Below are 23326 nucleotides of genomic sequence, written 5' to 3' on the forward strand. Positions count from 1 at the left end.
CCAGCACAAGTACTGGGTTTGATCGGTGAGCCTTGCTTCTCCCTCTGTGCTGGCAGCTCCCTTTTACATCTTCCTCCCCTTGGACTCTGCTTCCCACACCCTCAGGGCTAAGGACTCCCGGGAGGGAGCTGGGGAGGCCAGGGCAGAGGCTGTGCCTGCTGAGAGAGCCCGGCAGAGAAGCTGTCCTGGATGCCAGAAGAGACGGGAATTGCCTAGGCCTGAGCAAAGCCTCAACACCTCCTCCTCAGGCCGGAGAAGGTCTTGCTGTGCTTTGAAACCACGTTGCACCGTAATTACACCTGGTGACAGCAAGCACTTTCTTCTCAATTTGCCCAAAGAACAAGGTAATATTTCAGCAAGCGCTGAGCACTTTCTACCTTGCGGAGCAAGTTCTCGTATGATCTTCCCTGGTGAACTGTGGGCTCCTTAAGTGCACCATCTACTACTTGCCCATTGCTATATCCCCAGGGTCTAGATGATTCCTGAGATATATTAAGTGTAGAGTAAATATTTCTACGTCTAATTGACTCTGATTACAAATATAATCACTTACGTTGCTAAAAAAAATCCTAGCAACACGTAAATGATTAAACTTAGTAAGTGAAAACTTTTCCAAACTTCTGTTCCAGCTTCCTTCCCACCAATACCCATTATTAACAGCTTGGCAACGAACATTCTTTCATGCTAGGGCCAGATAATTCTTTGTCTTAGATGATTAGCAGTCTATCTGTCCTCTACCGAGAAGATCAGTAACATCTCCTCAGTTGAGATGACCAAAAATATCTCCAGACATTGCCACATACCCCCAGGGGGTCAAATCACCCTGGATGAGAACTACCATTCTGTACAGATACAGAAGGAGAGAGAGAAGACAAGTAAGCAGGAGCAAGAGAGCAGGGAGAGTGGTCGGTAGGCATAGGTGTAGACAAATCCATACAACTGGTTGAATGTAAATTAAAATTCCTATTCCTGATTCCCAGTCTTCTGTGGTCCTAGTCTATTCATTTTTTTTCCCTCTTCATTCACCAAATATTTCCTGAGTGCTTACTTACTATGGGCTGGAAACTCTGCTCACAGATATATTTAAAATGCAAAATGACAGCTCTATTTCCTACCATTGCCCCCTTCTTCATAGGCATTTTCAACCCCCCAAATGAAAGGAGAGTGGGAGCAAGTCATTCCCAGATTCGGACGGTTACACCTCAACCTCCAACCAGTACTGACCAGCTCCCTCCCTGCTTCTGCCCACACACCTCCATCTGGCTGGCTGCCATATTGGGCTGAGAAGAGAGAAAGGGACAGAAGAAAGAGAAAAGAGGAAGGGTGTTGCTTGGTGCCCTTGGACTTCCTTGGAATGGACAGCTGGAATAAATGCTGTCTGGAGAGACTGGAGCTCTGGGTCCTCTCCAGCCCACCAGCACCACAAATGCCATCTCTCTGCAACAAATCTCTAAGCACTTAGCGAGTACCCATCTCCCAGATGTATATAAATCCCTGTCCTGCCCAACTGGTCTCAGCCTTAACTGTGTATCTTGGATGGTCCCTGAGCAGAGTCTGTCCACCCTCAAATCAGGCAACTGGCACAGCCTCTGGGTATTGACTGATTCAAAGATTATGGTTGAGCAAACAGGAGCATGTTAATTTTTAATTTCGCTTTGTTGGTTGGTGATCAGGCTTCCTCTTTGTCCTATAACCAATAGTTACCTGGTCAGAAGACACACGCAATCCTTTCCCTGTAATGAAAGTCCACTCGTCTGGCCTTCCTGACCCTAGCTGGGATTTTTAAAGCAACTCCCATATTGATTTGGTCTCTGTCAACAGAGAAATAAGGGACTTATTCTGAGTTGGGCAACCCTGGATCAATGAGAGACCCAAGCTGAGCAGCATGGTCGTCCTAGAATTAAAGAGGAATTCCCAGGGAGGTCTTTGAGGTTTGGGCTTTTGGGTGGGGACAGGGCCTTTCTTCTAACCAAGGAGAGACTGTGACAGGGCAAGTATCTCTTTCCACGGCCCCAGTTCATAATTCACCACCTACCACAGACACCCTGCAGCACAACATGAGGGTAGAAAACACCAGCGATGTTCACCTCATCTTCACAGGAGCTCTGCCATTTGCCACATGCCTTCGTTCACATTGACATCATGTCTTTCCTCGCAGGTCGCTGACTGCACTCCATGGCATGGAGAAGGAAACTGAAGATTATTGGCCTGCCAAAAGCTACACGGTTTTTCAATATCTTATAAGGTCCAATCACTCCATGTAGAGATCAGCCATATATTTTTCTTCTTCCTGTTTTCCTTTTGCTTTTGGGGGCCAAAGTGGTTTCAGTTTGAATACCGTGATGAATTTAACATAGGTCAGGAAAAGACACAGAAGTAAGTTTTCCCATCTGGGATGGAGTAGATTTTTCTTTTTTATGCCATGATGTCTACCCTGTCACTAACTGCAGAGAAAACATTCTAACATTTCCCTGAGGTTGTTGAACCAAAAACAAACAAACAAACAAAAAAACCTAGAGAGATAAAAAATGTAGTCAGAACCTGAGTAAAACTTGAATGTTAGAGACCCACTGAGCAAGGATTCATTCAGCTAGCCTGTTTAAAGAATTCACTCCCGGAGCACCTGGGTGGCTCAGCTGGTTAAGTGTCCAACTTTGGCTCAGGTCATGATCTCATGGTTCATGGGTTAGAGCCCCGCATCGGGCTGTGTGCTGACAGCTCAGAGCCTGGAGCCCGCTTCAGATTCTGTCTCCAGCTCTCTCTGCCCCTCCCCCACTTGTGTTCTGTCTCTAAAATAAATAAACATTAAAAATTTTTTTTAAATAATTCATTCCAGAAAAAGATGTGTTGAAGACACAAGTGTGCAGATGTGGGTGTGTGTGTGTGTGTGTGTGTGTGTGTGTGTGTATACAACTTCAACTTCATTTACAGATGTTGGCAAGTGGCTAAAAAAGGAAGGAAAATTTTGTTCAATGCTCACAGACAAATGTACCAAATTATACAAGCCCCACAGAATTCGAGAACCCGAAGGAGACCAAGAAATGAGTTAGTAAAGTAAGTTAAGGCTTATGACCTTTTTCTGAAAAGCTACTTCTGAGTTTCCTTAAGTTTTAAGATTATAGGAGACATAATCTTTGGTGTGGCTGGAGAGTGAAGGTGGGGTTTACCGAGCACATACGGCTATCTGCCTGCATTAAAGTCTCACAAGCCTCCCCATCGCCTATACTTGTGTTTCGGTACAATATCAGCCTCACGGGATCCTCTATGCCCGTTTGCATGGTCACGCTTGGTTGGGAAATGCTGCCCTTGGATATTTACAATACCAATCCACATAATAAAGGCTGTTGCATTGAGAAGTCCCAGAATAAGGGAAACCTCATTAACTTTGTTTAAGATGAATACCCAGTCTTATTTCATGATGGTAACAGGTAGGACACAGCTGCAAGTGACAGAAATTCTGACCCAAAACTAGGACGACAAGGAAGTTGATACTTCACAAATCAGATGTTCAACAAGGTAAACAGGCTTGGGAGATTTTTCCTCACGTGATTCTATTCTGGTAGTCTCAGTCACAGTTTCCGTTTGGCAGACTCGTCCTGAGATGGCCATTCCAGGCATCACATTATATTTCCCACTTACTCTACAAGCACACCAGGGGCTTTTTAAGTACAAATAAAACACCAACTGGAAAATCTAATCTGGGGCGCCTGGGTGGCTCGGTCAGTTGGGCGTCAGACTTCGGATCAGGTCATGATCTCACACTTCCTGAGTTCGAGCCCCACATCGGGCTCTGTGCTGACAGCTCAGAGCCTGGAGCCTGCTTCAGGTTCTGTGTCTCCCTCTCTCTCTGCCCCTCCCCCACTTGCGCTCCGTCTGTCTCTCAAAAATAAACATTAAAAAAATTTTTAATAAAAAATTAAAAAAAAAGAAAAGAAAATCACTTCTTGGTGAAGGGTTGCCCTGCACCTCTTGGAATACTCGTCTGCCATGTGGTTATGCCTTGCTCCAGGTCCCAACCCAGGCTGCAAGTTACAGCTCTTATAATCACACCTACCAGCAGAGCTGTGCCCTCAGAGCTTTACTCCAGTGACTTCCACGGCCATCATTAGGCTCTCTGTGGATCCCAAGCCACAAAGCCAGACTCTGCTTTCCGCCATGCCAAGTCCCTCGCTGGAGACTTTGAGGAGATATTCTGTCAGTCAGGTCAAAGTCTGACCACCCCAGTCCACCCCCATCAAATCCCCCTCACTTCCACACTCTGCTCCGTCCTTTCCCTCCCCAGAAGGGCTTTGTATGCAAACTGACCCAACCTTCTTCAGAGTGCTGCAAACCAGAGGGAGAAGCCACTAAACAAGTCCTCATTACACCTTTCTCCCAGGCCACCACAGCCTCTTCCTCTAGAGCCTACTAAGCCAGTGGCTTCTATATTGAGCTGTGTTGGTCACTGTGACAATTGCCAAAGCCGTATGCCCACAGCTGTAATGCCAGAAGGCCCACTCGCTCTGTTACAGTTAATCTGGTGGATGGTAGATAAGGTTGCAACCTTGATCAAGTTGCAACCCGGCTTCTGCCTTCCCATGATCATTACTGTTACCTCAGCACCTGCTGTATCTGAAAGGACTGTGAAAAAGGATCCCCCACCCTCCTACAGAAGTATTTGTAAGTCGTAATGCTGAAAGCATCTTAGCTGAGACATACACACTAAGCATTGGGTTGGGTTCTGAAAAGCATATAACCTGGCACGTTCATCAAAAACTAATTCCATTCAAGGGTGCCTGGGTGGCTCAGTCAGTTAAGTGTATGACTCTTGATTTCAGTTCAGGTCATGATCTCATGGTTTATGAGTTCGAGCCCCACGTAGGGCTCTGGGCTGGCAGTGAGGAGCCTTCTTGAGATTCTGTCTCTCTCCCTCTCTGTCTGCCCTGCTTCAACTCTCTCTCTCTCTCTCTCTCTTCCCCAAAATAAACAAATGAACATTAAAAAAAACACAAAAACTAATTCAATTCAACCCGGCTTCTGCCTTCCCATGATCATTACTGTTACCTCAGCACCTGCTGTATCTGAAAGGACTGTGAAAAAGGATCCCCCACCCTCCTACAGAAGTATTTGTAAGTCGTAATGCTGAAAGCATCTTAGCTGAGACATACACACTAAGCATTGGGTTGGGTTCTGAAAAGCATATAACCTGGCACGTTCATCAAAAACTAATTCCATTCAAGGGTGCCTGGGTGGCTCAGTCAGTTAAGTGTATGACTCTTGATTTCAAATAAATTGAATATATTCAAAAACAAATACGCAAATATTTATACAGCAACTGCCCTATGGTCTGCTGTGTAGTCTGTTTCAATCAACAGTTTGGACTGTCTCTGTCTTTGCTGAGATTAACAATGTACATAGAGTTGTTTTGTAAACATAAGTTATTTGAGCTAAGGGGAAGTAAAAGAAAAAGGAACACCTGAGACTGAGTGCCCACCCGCCTACAAAAAAGATAACCATTTGAAGTTGAGATGCTGGACATTGATAAAACTTTCCCCAGGCTCAGGGGCCCAGGTGGAGGAAACATTACAGGTTTCTGAGTGAGTATGGGATCCAAGGGAAGGAGCCAATAGCACTTAGTGGCTGCAGAAGAGCTGGACTTGAGGTCCAGCCAGAAAAGAGTAAATTTCACTAAGAACTGGGGCTGAGAAAACTCACTGAACAGACCGGGCAATCCCTGGAATGCCTATAGCCAGGCCACCCTGGACTCCAAGATTTTGGAGCACACCTGTAAATTGCTTTCCTACATGTCACATATGCCCTGAAATTCCTCGTAGAGGAGTCAAATTTAGCTCTGGAAGGGTCATATGCTTCGGATGATTCACCACCAAACAAGTCTAAGGGGGAAGGAGGAACAAGGAGTCAAGATTTAGGTCTTAGGTCACAGGCAAGAGAAGGAAAAGGCTTTAGTTCTTTGGAGGCACTGAAAGCGACAATGAAAAGGGGAGCTAGCCTCCCATTTGAGGGTGTCATTCAGGAACTGACCACAAGCTAAGAATCATTTGTATACAGGAGGGACCACAAGGTCTCTTAAAAGGCCTAATTGGCAAGGAGAAGGACCCTGCACATGTGGCCATGGTCCCAGCTGCAGCCTGGCTCTCCGCTAAGTCATTGGTTCCACAGATGCCCTTGTGATCCCCAATTGGCTGACATCCGTGCACTGAGAGACCCCACCTGGGTGAGCTTTGTGGCAATGCACGGTTCTGAAATCTTAGCTCGTTGTCAAGGTGATCCCCACAAAGAGCATCTGGAGCAAAGATTGGCCAGGACATGTTGATCCAGGGTTATGCCTCAAGTTTCCACGGAGCTCAGACAATAGGAAGGGGCAATTTTTGCCCATGGACATCATCTGGGATATAGGACAGGTCAGCTTTCCAAGGCATTCAAGGACTAAAAAAAAAAAATTCTTGGGGGATAATCAGGAGATGCTTCTAAGGACAAGAGATCAGAGTATTAGCAGAAGGGGAAGGGTTAAGAAGTAAGAATTATTGAATATCTACCATGCGCCAGCTGCTTTATTTGCAGTCTGTCTCTTAATCCTGAAAAAAAATTCCATAAAGGAAATGTGACCTTTCTGCATGTGACAAATGAGAAAACAGATTCAGAGAGAGAGAGAGAGAGAGCTGCCCAGGGATGCTACGAAGTGGCTGGGTCAGGGTGCAAAGCCAGCTCTCATTTTTAGCAGAGCCTGTGTTTTCCCAGTTAGACTGGAAATCTAATTCAACAACAACAACAAAATATTAAATGTCTATTGTTTAATAAGGCATAGAGCTGGGCCCTGTGGGCATATACAAATACGAGCAAGACACACTGTCCCTGCCTCACAGTCTACCAGGAGACGCGAGAACTGTAATTATAAAGTCCGGAAACTAATAGTAGATAAAATAGTCAATATCAACAGCTCTTCAACCTCACCTTGCACACTCCACCCTCAGTCACTGGATCTGGCTAGACTGGACTTCTTGCCCACTCTTCTAGCTCATTCCTGCCTCAGAGTTTCTGTATTTGCCCTCTCCCCTGCCTCTCCTGACCTTCCCCAGCTCCCTTGCCCCCTATGTACACCCTCACCCCCTTTCCTCCCTCCTGGCTTTATTTTCTTCCTAACACTGAGGACAGGCTTTGAAGCCTTATTCTCTGGGATCCAGTCCTGGCTTCACCACCTTCTGTGTGATTTTAGGCAAATTAGTAACTCTCTGAGCTGCAGTTCCCTGCCTGTTGGTCGACAACAATTGTACGTAGTACAGAGTATTTCAGTGAGGGCAGACGAGAATAATTAATGAAAATACCTAGAGCAATGGCTGGCATAGAGCAACTGCTTCACATAGGACAGCTATCGCTATTATTATTAATTTGTTTGCTTCTTGTGTCTCTTCCCCATTAAAATGTAAGCGCCACGAAGCAGGGATGGGGTCTGTTCACCAGGACGTCCTCAGGGCCCAGCACAGGGAAGCCCCACGATAATTATTTATTGAATGAATAACTTTCTACGTGGCAGGCATGGGTTATCCAACTAAAGCTTCATAATAACTCCACGAGGCAAGAGCTATCATCATCCCCATTTTACAGATGAGATTCAGAAAGGCTAAATACGTTTCCTAAGACCACACAGCCAAAACATGGCGAGCCAGGACTCAGACCAAGTAGCTCCACCCTCAAACACCACCTGGCTCACAAGCCAGGGGAGGCCGTGGAAATACAGCGAATGAGGCAGACACAACGGGCAGGAAGAAGGAGCGTTGGTCGTTTTGTGGCCTTCAGTTTAGGTACCCAGGAAAAGCTGAGTTAGAAGAGGGGGTTTCTGAGTGGGTCTGAAGGATGGGCAGCATTCATGGACAAAGATTGAGGAGAAGGCATTTCTGGAAGAGAAAGGAGGAAGGAGTAGGGCACAGGCCGGAGGACAGGAAAGCTCTGAGCATGTTTAAGAAAAAGCAAATTGTCTGACTGGGATATGAATGCCCTGGGGTGTGACCTGTTGAGTCACTGCTGGCCAGTCACTGCTGGAGCTAATGCATTATTTGTAAAGGGGTGGCTGCTGAGGGAAATTATGCAATGCCAGCCTTTTCTGTGTCCAGATGGTTAGTCACCTTGGAGCAGACTTTTGTATTGATGGGAAAAATCACTTGAGTGATTCCTTATCCGGGGAAGGGGGGAAATGGGGAATTTTTCCTGTGGTCTGGCCAAGGCTGCCCCCTCCTCACCCCTCTGTATGTAGAGCCCCGGAGCAGGGGAGCCAGGAGAGGACGAGAAGCAATTTGCAAAGGAGCCCTTCTGGAAGGGAAGTGACCACAACCACACTTTCTTCCCAGAGTGGGAGGGTGGAAGCAATTAGCCCTGATTATGGCTCAGTTCACAGGAAAGGGCATCAATGGCCCAGAAGGAACTTGCCCCGAGGTAAGAGCCCTGGGCTGGTGCCCTGAGTTTAACACAAAGTTAAGGCAATTGGTGTGGCACAGGGTGATGACACAGAACACAGGGTCCCTCAGACCCCAGCCACGGACCAGTATCATGCTTTGGAAGCATCCACTGGGCACATGAGAGAACTGGAAACCATGACCCTGGGTCATAGCCCTGCTGTGATTGCTCAGAGCTCCCTGCATCATTGAACACATGTCTGTAGACAGGGAGGAATGGAATGCCATAACCAAAATAGTGACACAGTTGGAATGATAGAACATTCTAGTGCTCTCTGCCTAGATATAGAAACAGTATTGATAGCCACTTGTGATGTTTGGCTAATTCTGAAGGAGATGAGCTTCAAAAGCAGGATATCAGCCTTTCTGCTACTAAGAGAAGAGGAGCTAGAGGAACCAACTAGAGAAAAAAAAAGAGATTGAAATGTGACCATATTTTTACTTCAACCTAATGACGTGGTTATAATTTTCTAGAAATAAGCAAAGACATCTCCCAGCAACGCCCTTCAGCAATAACGCAAGTGACTGGTGAGTCACAATATGGTAGGAAGAGGGCGGAGCCTGAGAGCCCAGGACGAGGAACGGTGGCAGGAGAGCAGTAAGGGGTGGGAAAGCAGGCTGATGCCAGGGAAGACACACTCTATCTATGTCTATGGCTGCCCCAGCCATCAGCTAGTCCCCACCTTACACTTCAAAGATTATAGAGATGTTTAGAACATACTTAAAACTGCCACGCAAGGACTACACTACAAGTTGTGATCCGTTCTACTGTTGATGGACATTTGGGCAGTTTCCAGTTTAAGGATATTATAAATAGTGTATATACCAGCACAAATCTATTAGTGAACATATGTAAGCATTTCTTTTGAGTGTCTACTCAGGAGCAGAATTGCTGGGTCATTTGGGTATCACTATGTTCTGCTTTAGTAGACACTGTGAAACAATTACTTAAAGTGACTGTACCAATTTATACCTCGTACATGAACTGCTTAAGAGTTTCAGTTATTCCACATCTTCACCCAAACTTGGTATCATCAATTTTCTGGTGGGTGTGTGAGGATGTTACATTGTTTTTAAGGTGCCCTAATACTCTACGGACAGAAAAGGAACCTCTGCTTTATTCCTACCCGTATGACCACTTGAGGTTATGAAAATAATGTTCTTGCTTTTATTGTCTAAAGCAATGCTTCTACAATATCCTACAAGCCAACTCAAAGTGTTAGGCCAAAAGAATAACTTTTTTTTTTTTTTTAAAAAAGCGTTTCCTAATTTATACCAAAAAAAAAATAAGTGGATAAAAATTTTACTTAAAGTTCTCCAGCAAATTTTTCTTATATTTTTGTCACCCATTGTTGCTTCCCACTAGCAAATGCTAGTGGCCAACAAAATAAACAAATAATAAATGAAACAATAACCTCTTCCAATCCATCACATGGAATTATAGAATATGCAATTTGCTTCTATAATTTTTTTTTTGTAACCATAAGCATTTCCTGCTAAGTATACAGGTTCCTCTGTGCTAAAGAGGCCCTTAATGTCCATCATTCTCTCCTCTGAGATTCTATCTTCCTCATAGCTGGGAAAAGGCAGCCCTATATACCATATGATCCTCTTCTGCCCACAACTGATTTCATCAAGAATAAACACACCTGGCTCAAGGTGAGCCAATCAGATCCTCTCTCTTGCAGCAGTTAGGAATTAGGACTTAAAGGCTGAGTCAGTTATTTAGAGCCATATAGTTATATGAAATTGGAACCAAAATTGACACGAAGTTACACAAAAGCCACGTGAAAGCTGATGTGATGTTGGCATGAGCAGAGCTTAGGAATATATACCTACAAGAGGGTTTGAGAGCAAAATTAAGTATGGGTTGTACAAAATGATTTCAGTCTCAAAAATCCGAATTATTTCAGTTATTTAGTACTATGGCGGGACAAGGGGAGATGAATGTCAGCTACTTTTTGTCATTAAATCAGAAAGACATGGAGCCTGAAACAGAGATCCAGACTCAGAAAAAAGTCTCTTAGCCTGTTAAGAAGAGTAATCCTGAAGAAGTCTTCTCAAATAAGGGATGATAAATGGAAATTAATGGTTCAGATGCCATTGATACTAATTTAAGGTGCATTAAATATCATTGATTCTGGTATTTGACATCATTAAGTATATATCATGATTTTCATTATTTGTGCTGTCTTTGTGGTCTATTTTAATGAATGTAAAATAATTCATAAGCTTTCATCAGCTCATCTAGTTATTGTCCATTTAGTGTAATTCTTTCCCATTCAATTCTAAATCTTTCTAATATGAATACTCCAGTCACATGGCTAGTAGGTTGTGGACCTCCAAAGTTGGAGATGAACTATTGAATTAACAGACAAGTTAGGAGGAAATCAGCAGTGCTCCATTTAACAGCTTATTGGTTTATTTTTGGTAAATATATCAGTTAGAATTGGCTAGGTTTTGCTATGGTAACAAAACTCCCAACTATTAATGGCTTAAACAGACAAAGATGTGTTTTTTGCTCATACCACATTTGATGTAGGTTGCCAAAGGACCTCTACTCATCATAGTCACCCTGGGACTCTGGTGAACAAACGCTCATCTCAACGTAGACATCCACAAGGACTATACTACAGGGGAAGGGATGAGGAACATCATGCACTGACTTTAAAAGCTTCCATTCACATTTATTTGGCCAAAACATGTTATATGGCCATGCCCACGAAAGAAAGTGGAGAAGTGCAAGCTCACCATGTGCCCAGAAGAGAACCAAAATATGTGAGACTGGTCTTAATGACTAACGCAGTGCGTGTGATCACAGTGTATTTCTATGTGTATTACCAGCTGGCTTTTCTGCTGGCAAAGTGGCCTTCTCATTTGTATGATGGAATTAAGTAAGTCAATAATTCATGGTATTTCACAGGTGTGCTGACACCCGAGTTCATTTGAAAACTGCTGGTGCACCCCGTAGTGGGAATTCCAGTTAGGTGGGCAGGTATCATACCACATAGACAATGCTGTCCACCATAACTTAGGTCAGTTCTATTTCCAGACTTTGGTGTGCATGAAATATTATAAATCTGGGCACTAGTCTGGGTTTTGGGAACTCTCTGAGAGAAAAGAATGCAGCCAGATATTCTGGGTCCTGTTGGACTTACAGAACCATGGTACAACCACATGTGAGGGAGTGGGGGTGGTGGTGAACACCATAGTGTTATGTCATGAGCTGGCTTTAAATCTCAGAAACTCACCTTCCTTTCCTGTCAAGTGAAGAAGTTGAAAAAGAGCAATTTATTTTTATTTGTTTATTTATTTATTTATTCATTCATTCATTCATTCATTCATGCATTTTATTTTAGAGAGAAAGCATGAGCACCAGAGAGGGACGGGGTGGGGCGGGGAGGGGGAGGCAGGAATCTTAAGCAGGCTCCACGCTCAATGCCAAGCTGAATGCAGGTCTGGATCCCACCACCCTGGGATCATGACCTCTGCGGAAATCAAGAGTCGGATGCTCAACTGACTGAACCACCCAGGCGCCCCTAAAAAAGAACAGCTTTTAAGTACACAACCCTTTAACAGAAATAGTATTCAGAATCCCAGTGTATAAAATAGATACAACGTGATGCTAAAATGGGGGGATGAAGGACCAAGCCTCACATCCCATTATACATCACAGAAAACAGCAGTCCTTGAAACATGTTCACATAGAATCTTGAGAACTCCAGGGAACATGACTTAAACGCTAGGATTCTGTACCTGTAAGATGCTTCCCTGTGATTCTGTTACTCTAGCTTTAAGGCCAGCACTTCCTGGTTCCAGGTCTAAAGTAACCACGCTCTTCGGGCTGAGCAGGGGGTAAGGGAGGTGGGCTTTGCTGGAGGCTGGGGGGTTGAGAGGTGGGGAGTGGGCAGTGGCAAGAATGTTGGCGACCAGAGTAATTATTCTAATCTGCAAGCGAGCTGTTCCCACCTCCGTGCATGTGCGAGCACCTGGAAATGTGAAGCGTGAAGACTATGCTCTCCCCGGTTATGTCCACCAGCGCCACTATCCCTTGCCTAACGCGGCCCACGTCAAGATCTCTCCGCCAGCCAGAAGGCCTTGAAATAAAAGGAGACCCCCTCGAGCAGCCTCTCCATTGATGAGAATGTGGAACTGGGCCCCGTGAATTTCAGCCCGAGCTTTCCGGACGCGAACGGGAGTGCGCAGGCGCGCGAGGCGGCGGTGGGCGCCGCCATGTTCAGATCTGCGAGAAGCGTCCCGCTCCGGTTCAGATCTGCGAGAAGCGCTGCCTGTAGCGTCCCTCCTGCACACCTTTTAAGGGGAGAGTGTGCCCAAGCAGATTCAGAGGATGCTCGACGTGAAGGTCAGCCCGATTCAGGGCTTCCCAGCCCAGTGGGACTACGACAAGAACGACTGGAAGTAATAAGAACCATCTGCTTGTACATCTGAGCCTCCCCTTGTTCTACCACCTCCGTGCAGCTCAGTGTATTTACTGGAAACTGTTATGTCGCAGTACCGATGCTAACAAGTGAGCAGTTTGCATGGAAGAAAAAATAAACAGCCAGCATTCACAGCCCTCCTTCCCTGGCTTGGCCCAGCCTGGACCTGGCCTCTCACCCCTCCATGCACCAAACGGCCACCCTCGGCTACTCCCCATGCCTTGAAAACCGTTATTATTCCGATCCCAAAGCTGCGTGCCCGGGGCCTGCCAATAAGGCTGACGTCTTTTGCCTCTACTTGCAAGAGGGCAAGCCATGCCTGTGATTTAGAAATCTCACAGGCCAAAGCTCTTCTGTTTCTGTGCCCAGGCTCCGTTTCCTCTTCTCATCAAGTGCAGCTCTTCTGTCATCTAGGTGTCATGAGGTGTGGTGAGAGGCAGTGGAAGGAGGCTCTCATCCCGTCTGAGAATTCCTTGGTAATTCTCCAGGTAATTAATGAGGACTCTGGGAGACACTGGGAACGCCTTTGGAATATTAAATAAAGTGGCTTTTATTCTGGCTCTCTTGCTGCTGCTGCTGCTTCCTCACAACAAAGGGACTTACTGTGCTGTTGTTGGGTGTGTCTGATCATCACTTGGCCACCACAGCCCCAGTCCTTCCTTTGACTTGTTGGGTTGGTCTCCTGTCAGAGTGTTGCTGATGGGAAAAGGATATACCTTTACTTTAAGACTCATAACTATCAGGAGCTCCCTTTCCAGTCATTGACATTGAAATGCTGTACTATTTGTCAATAAGCCTGTCTTTATCTAGGTCATTTGCTTTGTCTTCATTTGAGTCATTCTCTAGCTGCTTGCTACTCAGAGTGGTCTGGACCCTAGACATCACCTGGAAATTTGCTACAAATGCAGAAAATGGGCCCTATCCCAGACCAACTGGGCTCAAAATCTGCCTTTTCAACAAGATCCCCAGGTCATTGCTCTAGTCTATAAAACTGTAAAAGATTGAGTGACATTGTCAATGGTGATAGCCCAGCTGTCTCGGAGAAGGACATTTTCACAAAAAGCAGTCATCCAGGACTGGGGAGACCTGGCTTCCAGTCCTGACTTAGCCACTAACCCGCTCAGTGGCCTTTGCCAAGTGATTTAACCATTCTGGAATCTTGGATGAGCTGAACTCCTGACTCTCCAAGTGCCTGCTCTGAGGACAGAAAAGAGAAAGGTAAGCTCCCTTCTATATGCTGATGACATGGTTTTATTGCCAGGCACTCAATAGACCAATGTCTCCAAGATCTAATTCCGAAAAGAAGAGCTTCAGAGCAGCTACCATAGTCATTTTGTTTTGTTAACTGTCCTTCAGCATTTAATTGTTTTGTCAAACACAAGGCTCTCTAGGGCAACTCACTCCATTCATTTACCTTTTTGTAACCTCTTTGCTCTTCGGTTCTCCCAGCTTCCAAAATACGTGTGATCACATCTGCCAGGCATAGACCCTAGGGAGAAAACTATGAATGAGTGTGAAGGCTGTTAATAACTATAGCATTGTGAAGAACAGTGAAAAGTTATTAACAACCTAAATGCCTGGCAACAGGGAACTGTTTAAATAATACACCAGTAATAATACATAATAAATGATGGCACCCGCAGAATCAAATTCCATGGAAACAATGTTGAAAACATGTCTCGAAAGATATGGACAGTTGTTAGTGACTTCTCGCTGATTAACAAAAATATACTGAAGACTATGGTATGGAGTGTGATTACATTCCAATTTGAATAAAAGTGTATAAATATGCACACGAAAAAAGACTGAAAGCATGATGCTCGTTGCTTGTGAGTCCTGGTACACTCTGATTATGGGCAATTTTATGTTCTTCGTTTTGCTTATCTGTCTTTTCCATAGTGCAAGAGCATTATAATTTTCTAAGGGAGAAAGTTTTTGTTTTGGTTTGGTTTTTGAAAGAAAGGCATAGCATTCCTAAGAAAATAGAAACACTATTTTTATCATCATTGTATTCATCAGTAGAGAAAGCTGCCTCTGGCTGGGGGAGAGCAGACTTTAAGAAATACCTCTGCAGAGGGGGAGGGGAGCTATCTTTTGCCTTCAGAGACCGAGAAGAGAGGGGGGGAGTAGAGAGGAAATCATAAATTCTTCCTGGAGGACAGAAATGGAAACTCACAGCCCTGCAAACAAAAAGGCAGCAGAAGTAGATGCTGCCTCCTGCAAGAGTGTCAAAGTGCTACTTGGAGGCCTGGCTGGGGGTGTGCAGACAGCATTTCTCCCGTCTCTGACCAAAAACAGTGAGGACAATTCACCTGCCACATGGTCCTTGTAAAACCCAAAGGAAGGTGATTTGTTTGAACCAAGTGGAGGCATTTGATTCTGACCTACCTCACTCCTTATTCATTGAAACGTTTGTTTTCTTCATTTAAAATCTCTCTAGAACAGAACTAGCAGTGATACAAAGCCTGATGTCTTTTCTATTGTAAATAATAGTGATGGTGGTGGTGATGGTGATGATAATTAGCGGTGATTCTGGTAGTGATAGTAGAGGAAGTAGCAGTAGTAATAATACGTGCCAGCTAGTTGCCTATATGGTTTTATTTAGATTTTCATAAAAAACGCTTTGAGACTGGGAGTATTTATGAAACCAAAGATTTTTGAGGAACCCAAGGCTCAAAGAAAGTAACCGCCCCAGAGTCGTATAGTAGGAACTGGAAGCTGGATTCTGATAAGCTTTGTGAACTCCAAAAATCTTCCTTTCTCCTGGAACACACCAGAAAATTAAGATGCTACCGGTCCCAGTTATACGTATCAAAAGCCTGATGAAGATAAGCTAATTCAGCCCTCGTTTTACCCCTGTACATGGCCTGAAGTTGGTTCTAAAATTGTCTACAAGAGTCAAATTACATTCAACAAACTCAAGATGCCTTTTTTTGAAATTCAGTGCTTTTCTTACATCAGTAGTTACGAGACTCTTCAAATATTTTCCTCCCCACTTTACTAAAGAACCACTTCACTTTCCAGTAGATATTACTCTTCTGTCTGGATAATGTGCCAGCCAACATTCCCTGATTTGGCTGTCACTAGTAGGAGACTTTCCCTGGTCTCTCCCCTGCTAGAAAACTGTTTGCTAATGAGCAGAATTCAAGATTGGTGCATTCGACCCTACCTAAGAGTATTTAGTTAGAAAAAGATTAAAAGAAATTTTATTTCTCAGCTTTTATAGCGTGGTCAGATGTGTTATTTTTCCTAGTGATGAAACTGAGTTGAAGGACATTATACAGCAGAGACATTTCTGCAGTGGCCTAGGTATCATGAACCCATCTGCCTGTTCAGGGGACCCCCATCTCTGCTAAGCCAGAAATGTGGGGACTGTCTGGGTATCAGGAAACAGGTGTCTCCCAAAAGCACTGGTCATTCAATGAAAGTACATGACACAGAGGCCCTGAACTTAGAGAGATTAGAGAGAAGCAGGAAGTAGCTCAGGAATGTTTTCAGCTGCAAGTAACGGTAAACCAGCGAGGAGTACCTTTTTAAAAGGTAGAATTATTTTTCTCTGTAACAAAAAGTCTGGAGGTTGTCGGTCCATGGTTGTTTTAGCAGCTCAACAATATCATCAAATTCTCTGTTTCTGGCTTTCTATCCCAAATCTTAAGCATGATGGCTTTTCAATTTTGTCTATAACATGTCTCGAGATGCCAGCCACAGCTCCAGATATTATATCTGTGTTTAAGGCGTAAAGAAAGGGTAGGGTGTTGCTAGTCATATCTGATGATTTCATTTGGAATACAAAGGCTTTCCAAGAAGTTTCCCAACTGATTTTTACTTAGATTCCATTGGCCAAAATGGCTACATGAGCCAGCCCTCACTGTGAGAGAGGCTAGAAATAGAAGTATCTGGTGAGTGAAATTATAGTGAATGACTTTGACTAATCAGATTCAACCTCTGCAACTAGGCCATTACCATCCTAAACAAAACCAGGGTAACCAGAAGAGCTAAACAAAATCATGGTATGTGGGGGAAAAGGAGGGATGGCAGATAGCTGACTAAAATTGTCATGAAGAATAAGATTCCAACTAGTATGAGGAGACTCTGTCACAGTTTAGTGTCTAATGCTGTGAACTCTTGGCCATCTGAACTACACATCAAGCTGAAGACATACCTCGGGATTCCAGTCATGCCTCACTTAGGAGGGAACATAGAACCAGGGCCAGAGGCAGCAACAGCTGCTCTGGAATCAGTGGTGACAATGTTGTATGTTAGTGTTCTTTCGTGAGCAACTGTTGATATGTGTCCTGAGATTATAACCTGTCTGGTCACTTGGAATCTACAGGTCTCTGCTCCCTCTACCACTGCCAACTTCTTAGATACTTATAAACTTTTCCTTAGACTATGGATCTGTAAGAAGTGCCCCTTGCCTTAGGCTCTTGCTTCCTGCAAAGAAAGAAAAATACACCTAAATGCCCACTAAACTGAGAATGGTTAAAGAAAGTACGGTATATCTTTACAATGAAATATGATTTGGCAGTTAGAGAGATTGATGTAATTCTGTATGTGCTGATATGGAAAGATCTCTAAGGTGTTTATTAAACGATAAAAAGCAAATTGCAAGACAACAGAGCGTGATACCATGTACCTCTAGGATAAGCTTTGTGGTAGTTGTCAAATATGTCTATAAATTCTGTTACAACTGCTTTCAATCCCCTCCCCCACCCCCCACCCCACCCCCCCCGGAGTGTGGGCTTTTTGTAGTGATTCACTTCTAGAAAAGAATGAAGCAGAAGTAGTGGTATGCAATTTCAAAAAAAATGTCATAAAAATGCTATGGGCTTCCTCCTCCTTCTCTCTTAGATTGCCACTCCTGGGAGGAAAGTTAGTTGCCGATGTCGCAAGGACACTTAAGCAGCCTGTGGCAGTACCCATGGGGCAAGAGATCAAGCCTCCTGCCAACAGCCATATGAGTGAGCCATCTTGGAATAAAGTTCTACACATCCAGTCAAGTCTTCACATGGTTGCAGCCCCTGCCAGCATCCACCCAGATCAGAGACCCTAAATTAGAACCACTCAGCTAAACTGCTCCTGAATTCCTGACCCGCAGATAATACATGTTTGCTGTTGTATGCCATGAATTGGCATACTCACTAAATTGTGAGTTGTTATACGATAGTGGATAACTAATATGACCTCCTTATGTACATATGTAATAAGACTCAAGCCCTTACACTGTGTTAGTCACTGTTTTGAAAGTACTTACATTTGATCTTTACAAAAACCCTATGAAGTAGAGTCCCATATTATCCTTATTTTACAGAGGAAGAAAGCAAGGCACAAAGAAGCAAATTAATTTGTCCCAAGGCCACAAAGCTATTTGAACCCAGATAATATTAGAATGATTACTTGTAACCTCTTATACTATACTGTGTGTGTGTGTGTGTGTGTGTGTGTGTGTGTGTGTGTGTGTGTTGCAGGTGTTTTGGTGTGATGTGCTGTGTGCATGGAAGAAGTATGGGATTGGGGCTCCTAAGTGGCTCAGTCGACTGAGCTCTGACTCTTGGTTTTGGCTCAGGCCATGATCTCACCATTTGTGGGTTTGAGCCCCACCTCGGGCTCTGTGCTGGTGGCATGGAGCCTGCTTGGGATTCTCTCTCTCCCTGTCTTTCTGCCCCTCCCCACTCATGTTTTTTTTTTTTTCTCTCTCTCTCTCTCGGTCTCAAAGAAATAAACACTTTTTTTAAAAGAAAGAAAAAGTATGGAAGATAAATATCAAACCGTTGATCACAGTTACTTCTGGGGACAGAGGTTGAGTTGGTGAGAGATAAATGAAAAGGGAAATTTTCGTTTTTTTCCTACCAATTTCTGTATTGTTTGAGGGTTTTTTTTCATACAACATACTTGTATTAATGTACTATTTGTGTAAGTAAAATTACTAATTTGGCTAATAGATGTATACTATTCAAAGAAATGAAGTGTCAGGAAAAGAATGGGCACATCTGACGAAATACAAGATATCAGCCATGGATTTGCTTAGGAGTGAATCAGAATCAGTGAATCCTTTGGTGGATTTGCAGGGGTAGAGGGAGCACTCCCAGCCCCCTTCCCCTCCAGCTCCAGACTTCCTCCCTTTCCCACCATCCATGAGGCAGGTAGAAGATGTGTGCCCTCTCTGATGTGTCTTCCAAGACATGCCCAGGAGTCCTACAACTTGCTCTACGGCTGCCCCCCATGCTTGACACGTGGTGTCCTATCTGCAGACCACAAGTAGAACAGTTGGCCAGGACACAGGCAATCTATTTGTAGTCTGAGCCAAGGCCTGGTTCAGGAATAGACTCTGGGAGCAAAGTGATTCAGGAATAGACTCTGAGAGCAGGGTTTCTCCCTTGTGATTGGGAAGGATCATGTGGCTGGCGTGCTCCCTGACACTCCTTGTCACTGTGGGGAAGATATACTTAGTGTCTGGCCTGTGACAGAACTGTAACTAGAACCTCACTGCCTTGGTAACTCCAGGGCACTGGTCACAACCTGATCCTGTCTATTTTTACAAGCTCACTTTGTGGAGTGGTGATAAGAGTTATCTTTCTGATGCAAGACAGGATCAGATGGGCCTGCCCTGGTGGCCTGTTGCAGTAGGCATGGGGTGATGCATGGCCTTGAGCTTCTGATATGTGAGAAGTCACACCACTGCCCACTATCCTCCCAGATGACTGCAGTGTGGTAGGAGGTTTGCCCAGCTTGTAGGAACAGGGCTATCACATGTGAATGCCAGACACCTTATTAATATGCCCAGATAGAAGGCTTTTGTCCTTACCCCTAAAGTAAAAGAAACCAGGTCTCATAACAAACTTTTGCCCCCAGAGCCTCCATTTATCGAGCAACAACCACAGTGACCTCATTAATCAATCCCAGTAATTTTTCTCAACTGAGCCTTCAAAATTAGCCATGGAAGACCACCTCTGGAAGCCTCTACCAACCAATATTATCCCTCCCTGTGATGAAAACTAGGAGCCATCCTGGGCTGGAGGTACTGAGAAAAACAGTAGTGGAAACTTGACTAGGAAAGAGGATGAAGTTGTACCCAGTTCAAAGGTGGTGTTAAGGTGAAAGAGCCTGGGTGTATCACCATGGTGAGGAAGAAGCAATGAGGGCTGAATATTGGGATTTAGACATTAATAAGAGTTGGTAGAGACTTAGGGTACAAGGCAGTATTAGGACTGCTTCTTTTATCATGTGACCCTGGGTAAATTCCTTCCCTACTCAGGTCCTCAAACTTCCTACCTGTAAAATGAGTGAGTTGGACAGGAAGCCTTTATCACCACTTCTAGCTCTGACATCCTGTAATACAAATAACACATCCTATAATCCTATAATAAATAATATTTATTATAGTATAGCATGGCATTTGGTGACTATTAACCACAGTACCCCTTAGTTTTCTCTTCAGGGTTGAGTGGAGGGGACTTCTAGTAACTTACCAATATCCTTTCCCCTTTTCTCATTAGTAAAAGAATTACAGTTTTTAAGCAAGCAATTTCACTTAGCTGAAAGACTTAATCTCCCACATTCCCAGCAAGTTAACTATGTTCTATCCAATGAGATATAAATTAAAGTGTTATGTGGAACTTTGGGGAACTCTCCTTAAAAAGGAAGAGGCTGGGGGCACCTGGGTGGCTCAGTCCGACTTCAGCTTAGGTCATGATCTCATGGCTCATGAGTTACAGCCCCGCATCTGGCTCTGTACCAACAGCTTGGAGCCTGCTTCGGATTCTATGTCTCCCTGTCTCTCTGCCCCTCCTGTGCTCACAATCTGTCTCTCAAAAATAAACAAACTTAAAAAAAAATAAAGTAAATATTTAAGAAAAGGAAGAGGATGATGTGATGGGTATAGTCCCTGCCTTAGAGTTGCTTAGACTGTTTTGGTAGAGAGAAATAAAACACTGGAAAAATTAACATATACACTACAAAAGCATACATGCCTTTGTCTTCAACCAGTTGACCAGCTGTTCCATTCAGTCTTCCAGGAGGAAGTAACTGGAAAAATTTTAACTTATCCATTCAACAACAAATATTGAGTTCCCATTATATTCCATATTCTGCTGAATTAATCATCTATAAAATTTGACCTCAGGGTTCTCTCAAACCCAAGAAAGACACAATATTGACCTAATATTTTAAAATCATATTTAACCAGGGACACCTGGGTAGCTCAGTTGGTTAAGCATCCAACTTCGGCTCAGGTCATGATCTTACAATTCATGGGTTTGAACCCCACATTGGGCTCTGTGCTGACAGCTCAGAGCCTGGAGCCTGCTTCAGATTCTGTGTCTCCCTCACTCTCTGCCCCTCCCCTGCCCATGCTTCTGTCTGTCTCAAAAATAAATAAAACATTACAAAAAAAATTTTTAATAAAAATAAACAAAATCATATTTAACATTAAAATATAGATTTTTTTCAGCTTTTATTGAATAATAGAAGAGTTGGCAACATGGAACTTATATTCCTACCTGACAACAATTTGCTGGAACTGAGTAACAATGCCTCCTTTCAAGGGGATTTTGTTCTCCATTTTATGACAATTATTACCATTCATTTTCTTTACACCAAACTGTTCTATCCATTTCCATTATTTCCTCACTGGCCCTGTAGGGCATTAGGGGTTGTGACCCCTGCCCTAAAAGCTAAGATGCAAGGGGGGGGTCATATGTTCCATTATCATCAGAAACAAACATTTTTAAAGCATTTATATATCAGAAGACTAAATGTGAAATATTGTAGGCCTAAAATCTACTTGAGCCTCTGTGTTGATATTTGGAAAGAGAGAGAAAAGAAGGGAGAAGAGATGAGGAAGAACAATGCAAAGAACAATAAAATCCTGTTTCGTCCTTAAAAGGGATGAGAACAGCACTTCTTCCTGCTCTTTCTATTTGGCTGTCTTGGGTTTAGATGAAATAGTGGATCTCTAGCATCCATCTTTGACATAAGGAATGGTGGATCAGAGATGTGGAAGGATTTTGAGTCTCTGATGACTTCATGGAACAGCCACAAGTATTATGTGAGAGAATAACACCTTGGGAGTGGAAACCATTATTTTGTGTTTTCTGTCTCATGAAGCCAACCCGAATCCTACTGATTAAAAGGTTCAAGTCCAACTCTCAGGCCTGCCTATGAGAGCTTCCTGGGAGCCCCCAGTTTTCTGCAGGAGCTCAATCCACCTGCTACTCAATTGAAAATCTTGAACACTTCTTTACTCCCCCATTACCTCCTGGTAACCACAAAGATCACTCCAGCCATTCCAAGAAGCCACCTAATCACAGCATTAGGAATCTGATCTTACCTGGCCATGTGGATGCTTTGGGAGACAGATAACAGAAAACCCAAGTCAACTATTTTAAACAATAAGGACATCTTGTTACCTCAGTTGACAAGGAGTCCAGAGGTAGAGGAGTTTCAGGGCTGGAAAATCCATTGACTCAGCAATGCCATCTTTGGCTTGGGCTTTTTACATCATTCCATTTTGCCATCTACAGTGTATTGGTATTTGTCCTCAACATGACTCTTGGCTGCAATTACTCCAAGCATCCTGTCCTTATCCAACAAACTCCAAAGCCATGGAGACTAAGATTGTAGGCTTCACTCTCATAGCTCTTTAAGATGAAGGAAGACTTTCCTAAAAGCTCCTATCAACAGGTTTCCCTTCATGTTTCTTTGGTTAGAGTTGTATCAATGTTCATTTCCAAACCAGTCACTGACAGAGAGGGTAGAATTGTTGTGATTGGTTCAAACGAATTAAGATTCATTCTCTGAGGACGGAAAGGGGTATATAATGTCTTCCCTGACACCATGGCTGCCCAATACCAAACAAAACTGGAGTTTTGCTCTGAAAGAACAAGGAGCAGGAAATGGATATGTTGGATATGCAATAAACAGTTCCATCAAACCATGTGACCTTGAGTCATTGATTTTCCCTCTCTGCGTCTCGGTTTCCTTATCTGCAAAATGGAAAGAATGACTAGAATATATCTAGGGCCTCCAAGTTATTTCCCAGTTGATTATGAGTACTGATTGCTAGTGGCAGAAGGTGCTCCTAAACTGACTGACATGTAGGGATCACAGCAGCATCAATAATAGCGTAAGGAGGTCTAGAAAGGACTCATTGGAGTGTTAAGGCTGTAGTGTCCTTAGCTGTAGCCTCCTCCCCTAGGGAGCCCCTTTATAATATAAAAGTCCTCCTTAGTCTCTCTCAAGCCATTGGCCTTTACAAAGAGATGTTGATGCCCATCGCTACCCAGACCTCACCCAACCACCTAGTCATCCATTCATTTATTTGCCATTGAGGATCTACTACATTCTGAACTCTGTCTGATTTCCACTCTGCCCTATTAGGGGATGAACAAGAATGGATTTAGGGGTAGGGAGTTGGGGACAGGTAAAAGAAGAGCTGTAAAA

The 23326-nt window shown here is 43.9% G+C and overlaps 1 pseudogene; it reads left to right on the plus strand.

The window, feature by feature from the left end:
- The first annotated feature begins 12252 nt into the window (after positions 1-12252).
- On the plus strand, positions 12253-13374 carry LOC122202520 (annotated as a pseudogene).
- The last annotated feature ends 9952 nt before the right edge of the window (positions 13375-23326 follow it).

Source organism: Panthera leo, chromosome D2 (assembly GCF_018350215.1).
Source record: "Panthera leo isolate Ple1 chromosome D2, P.leo_Ple1_pat1.1, whole genome shotgun sequence".
Taxonomy (NCBI): Eukaryota; Metazoa; Chordata; class Mammalia; order Carnivora; family Felidae; genus Panthera; species Panthera leo.